We start from the raw sequence: 6,000 nt of genomic DNA, 5'->3' as shown, positions 1-6,000 counted from the left end.
AAACACAAATGCATAGCACATGCCTCCTTTAGTAGTCAATTCAAAATCAGCGTAGATGGGACTGGGGAAAGTAATGAGATCATATATAAGTAAGGGCTAAGTTATGTGTTATTGAATGTAATTGCTCCACAAGCTTGTAGGAAAGAAAACATGAGGAAGCTACTGGGGTTTTTTTTCAATTTGTTTTATTGAAGTATAGTTGATTTACAATGTTGTGTTAGTTTCTGCTATACAGTAAAGTGATTCAGTTATACATAAATATAATAGTTTGCATTTGTTAATCCCAAACTCCCAATCCATCCCTCCCTTACCACCCTCCCCCTTGGCAACCACAAGTCTGTTCTCTGTGTCTGTGAGTCTGTTTCTTTTTCATAGATAGGTTCATTTGTGTCATATTTCAGATTCCACATATAAATGATGTCATATGGTATTTGTCTTTCTCTGTCTGACTTACTTCACTTAGTATGATCATCTCTAGGTCCATCCATGTTGCTGCATTGTTTCATTCTTTTTTATGGCTGAGTAGTATTCCATTGTGTGTGTGTTTGTGTGTGTGTGTGTGTGTGTGTGTGTGTATGGGTGTATATATATATCTGTCTATCACATCTTCTTTATCCATTCATCTATTGCTGGACACTTAGGTTGTCTCCATGTCTTGGCTATTGTAAAGAGTAGGAAGCCAGTGTTGATCATCAAAGGCATCATCGAGTTATCTGCAACTGTGCCTGGTGGGTCTTGAATTAAATAGCTCTTCATGGAGTTAAATATAGATCCTAAGACTTTCTTCAGCTTTCTCTTCTCTAAGATGGACAGTAACAATTCTATGACCATGTAGTAACAGAATATTTCTATAAACTCCTGCCATTTCGTGGCTTCTTTTGAATGCTTTCCATTTCTATTCACTTGGGAACTCTAGATGTGGAAGCAGAGAGTGTGTAGTGTCACAATAATAATAAAAACATAAAGATTTCTACATCTGCATGCTTCTGTCAGTAGTATATGTAAATGTCACTTCACACATGCCAAAGCCATAAAGCACATTTTGCATTCTCTCTTCTATATTAAAGTGTCTTTCGATGGGATTTATTTCCCATTACTTGAATCAATGCATTGCTCTTTTATTCATCTTTTCTTTTCCACCCTCCATTTGTCTTCATTAAAACTCATATCTGGCTATTCTCTTCTACAAAAAGGTTCAGTTATCCATTTTAATAAACAGAACCACATACAGAAATATTTAGAAATGGAAGGCACCTTAGAGAATCACCTTTTTCCACACTCTCATGGCTGATGACATTGAGGTTAAAATAGATTAAGGGATTTGCCTAAAGTTACACACTAGATAAGACACAGGCAGGCTAGGATTATATGACACTTAATTTTACTTTTATCAATATTCAATATTATTCATTCAACAAACATTTATTTGTGTGAAATGAACAATTCTAGGAGCTGAAGGCCAACAGAGGCTCCCCTAGGCATAATTCTGGTCCTGTGGCTCATGTTTCTTCGGGTTTCTTCTCCCTTTGCTGTGCTCACTGTGGCTTCCTGCTATACCTTTTATAAAAATTGTTTTATTTCTTCATGTATTGATAGTGTCTTTATCTTCACTCAGTCCCAATTAACTTTCCCAAGCTTTTCATTTAATTAATTCCCATCCTCCTTTTCAAGGTACAAACTGGCTCTCTCCTGGCTCAGTGCCATTCTGCCTCATTATCAGGCCTCCATTCTAAAATAATTATTTTGAGTATAATGAAAATGTTAAACATGATTGAACCCAGTTTGTGATTTGTTATAACTGACTGCCAACAGCTGTTTTATAGTATGTTTTGACTTGTATAATAAAGTGTCACATCAAAAAAATAAGCAAACCCTTCATCCTTCCCCCCACCCACCCATTTCATTCTTTGTTGGTAAATATTTGTTTCTATTGTAATGAGGACAGGCTTGTTAGACTTAAGCCTCTTAAGTGATTGTGAATGGTTAGACACAAAACATAGAAAATGTTCTTTCCTCTAACATGAGGTACAATCTTTTGGCCTTCTACCTTCCTTTGAAGGAAAGTCCATATTCTGTGTTATTGCCTTATTTACCGTTCCCACCAGCAACTATAGTGATTGCATTTAGTTACAGAACATTTGTTTGTTTACTCTATTACTTGATTGAATAGTTTTCTTTTACCACCTAATATTCTCTAATAGTTACCCAGATAAATGCCATTGTCTTATCTTTTGTAGCTACAGACAGAATAAAACCATCTTGTGCTTAATGATCAAAATAAGAATAGCCACAGTTCAGTGTAATGTTTTGTAGAGATGCTGAAAAATGGCATTTTATATTTATTTAATTTTTTTAAAAGATAGTTTTAGATTCTCTTTTTTGGTCATGTTTGTTTTGTTATTTCAAACTCTCATAAAGCATTGCAAGAATAGGACAGGAAGTTCTCATATTCCTTTACCCTGATTAACCAACTGTTTACATTTTATCCTATATATCAGTTTCTCTTTCTGTCTCATAAAAAATGATATACATATATATTCTTCATATGATATATGTTACATATGTGTGTGTATATACGCAGTTCATAAACCATTTGAGAATAAGTTGGAAACATGGTGTGACTTATCCTAAATACTTTAGCATATATATCAGTGTATTTCCTGAGTACAGGACATTCTCTTACATTACACAGAACAAGAATCAAACACAGGCAATTTGTCATTGATGTAATACCATTATCTAATACATAGTCCACATTCAAATTTCATCCACTGTCACAATAATGTTCTTAACGGCTAATTGTTTTTTCCCATTGGTCCAGGATCTAATCTAGAATCATGTAAGCCATTTAATTGTCATGCTGTGCTTTACTTTTTTGTTTAAAAGCTTGCATTCAGTCACTAATGACCTGGATAGTGTCTCTTTTTAAAGTAATTTCTGCTTGCTGACTACTGTTCCAAGAATAGGAATTTAAGCCAAAAGCTGTCTAACAAAATCCCTTAGGAATAATGTTATCTGTGCCGGAAATGGCACAACAACTTTGAAACCCTGTTGTGACGACAAGTTTTGGCATTTCAGTAGGAGACAGTAAAGAGAACTCTAAGTTAGGCAACATTTTGCAGTTTTGAAATTTAAAACTTGGAATAGAGATTCTGTTGCCATTCCAGTCAAGGGATAATGTTTACAGATAGCCGTGTTGCACACAGATTCACAGTGCAGACTTTAAATCCACCCCTAAATAAATATTTAGCTCAATGATGTGTTAGTGAATGCTTAGTAAAAATCAATGTTTTCATCAAAATGAAGTACTGGAGATATTTTTTCAAGTTTGGATGTAAATATTAGTTATTTGTCATTTTTTAATCTAAGTCCCCTTTTTAAAATAGCTGTGCATTTTTAAATGTCTAGCATTAAAAGGAATACAAGTAGTTCCCTCCCCACCAAGAAAAAACAAGGAACACTGATCTGTAGTATTTATTATGCCTAAAGCATGCAGTGTTTTGCTTAGTTCTGTAAATAGAATTATGATTAGGGCTACAAGGTTTCCACAGCAATTTCTAGCCACCGTTGAGCAATAGTGATACCTAAGTCTCAGACAATTTTCTTTTTTCTCCATGTCGGGCTTGCTTCTAAAACTAGATAAAAAGAACATGAAAGAGCCATCGGTTTTACTGACTATGAATACATATCATGTTTTGTGAAAATTATATGAACCTACTTACCTAAACAGATTCTTTTTTTTTTTTTTTTTAAGTATTGTAAAAACAGGCAAAAGTACCAAGTACCAGGAAACTGAGTCAGACCTACTGGTAGCAATTACACTAATGAAAAACCAGACGGTTGACGGGAGGTGCAGAGTCATCCCGTGTTATTTTCACGTTTTCCCTCTAAAAGAGAGAGAGATGTTTATACATGCAAGAGACAAATTAGCTACCAGAAAAATACTATGCACATCCATATTCAGCACGAAGATTAAAAATAAAATAGTTGTCTGTTCCCTACAGTAGAACAGGCTTGCCCATTCATCCTTGTGATAGATATGCATGCAAAACCAAAATGAAACCAAATCCCTGCAGATGGCTCATAAGTCACAAAAACTGTTTAATGCTTTCATTGCATGCCTTTGGGAAGCCTGCCCCTTGGTTTGTAGTAACATGCAATATGTATAATGTCAAGTATTCTCTTAGTTTTTTAGTAGAAAGCCTTCATTTTTTCTAACAGATTTTTGTCCCTGTATTTCATATAAAGAGCTTTATGCCACTCTGTTACCTTAATATGTACGTCCATAGAATTCTGTTGTAGCTTTTGTTTTAATAAGAAAAGTGTCAGTAAGCAGAAACTATGTATGGAAATCTTATCTAAAATTGATTGTGGCTCTTATCTAAATTGATTTTAAGAGGCAGGCAGGTAAATCTAAGGTGCATTTTTACATTGCTCTTTCTAGTGGATTTTGCTAGAAAAAAGTTGAGTTTCAAGCAGGACTAAAATGAAAGGAGACCTTGGAGTCTTAACCATTGAACAGATGCAGTAAATGCAGCTTTGGAAATATAGAGGTCACTTCACATCTTTTCTACTGAGTACCTATGTAAGCCAATCACCAGAGCTGCTGTCATTATAATATTTTTGTACTTTTGTTGAAAATAGACACTGTGAGAACTCTTTAAACAGAGTAACGTGCCTATTATCAACCTATTTTTAAATATTTCATTCCTTCTTGATTTTCATTCCACTTAAATTTTTTGATGACCAAAACTGATGAGAACTTATAATAAAAAGGTACTTGTCTCTAGCACTGTGAAATTGTTCATTTGTGAGTTGCTAACTTATCAAACCAAATCAGAAATTCTTGATATCTTTATAACATTAAAGCAGTTCCTGATATTGACTCTTGGGAAGGATTTAATTTTCTTATTCTCTAAACTGAAAGTTGTACTGCTTTCTGCGATGATGTGAGATTATTTTTCCCTTTATCCCTGATGGGATTTTATATATATGTGTGCATATATTATATATATAGTATATATGTGTATAAATGTACGTGTATGTACTTATACACATAAACACACACACTAGAATAGTTTTAGGTTATATCTGAACCTTGATATGGCTCCGAAAATAGGCAAATAGGTAGAACATATTGAAGTGTTCAATATAGCAACAGGCATTTAATTGACTAATAATTGTATGATTCCTTTTTAATGAATAAAACAATGCAATATTCTCTAACAATGTCTGCCTAACTTAGTAGTATTTCAGTTTTCAAATGGAAAAACTATAATGTAGGGAGCATAATGAACTTCCACAAAATCAGTGTATAAACTATGCACAGAACCTTGATCTCTAAATCTTCAACTTAAAAATCCCTATCTATCTATCTTATACTGTATCTACTAAGTGTATATATGATATTGTATTGTATTTGGATGTATATAGTGTAAGATGTTTAAGTAGAAATATTAAATAATAAATTGAATCAGTTATAATTCATGACAATATGAAATGATTCTGAACTATGTGTACTCACCTAACCATTGCGCATATTGTTTCCTTTTAGGAAAAAAAATACCAAGAAAGAAAACAAAGAACAAAACACCCGAGAATTCCTAAAGAACAGTAAGTACTTTAATGAGACAGTGATTATACTAGAGCTTCTATAAAATTAGAAGACCTTACAAATTTCTTTTATAGAAATATTCACCTTTCTATTTTCTAAGATAAGAAACTAACATACTAAGTAAATGGAGCCTTCTAAAACTCAATTTCAATTTACTGGAGCAAACTGAAAATCATTTATCCTATAATCCTCTTAGATAAGAGGCCAGGGTAATCCTTGTGATACATATGTGTGGCAGAAAATGTTTATGTTGATTCCATCATATCTTTTGACTAGCATCATATCATTTTAAATTCTATAGAAGAAAAACAATAAGTATAATTTAATCAAAGTACCTCACGTTCTCTGTATGTGATACAAATTTTTTTTCACTTTGAACAAAATTT

Source organism: Lipotes vexillifer, unplaced genomic scaffold (genome assembly GCF_000442215.2).
Source record: "Lipotes vexillifer unplaced genomic scaffold, Lipotes_vexillifer_v1.1 scaffold694, whole genome shotgun sequence".
Classification (NCBI taxonomy): Eukaryota; Metazoa; Chordata; class Mammalia; order Artiodactyla; family Lipotidae; genus Lipotes; species Lipotes vexillifer.
This window is presented reverse-complemented; position numbering follows the sequence as displayed.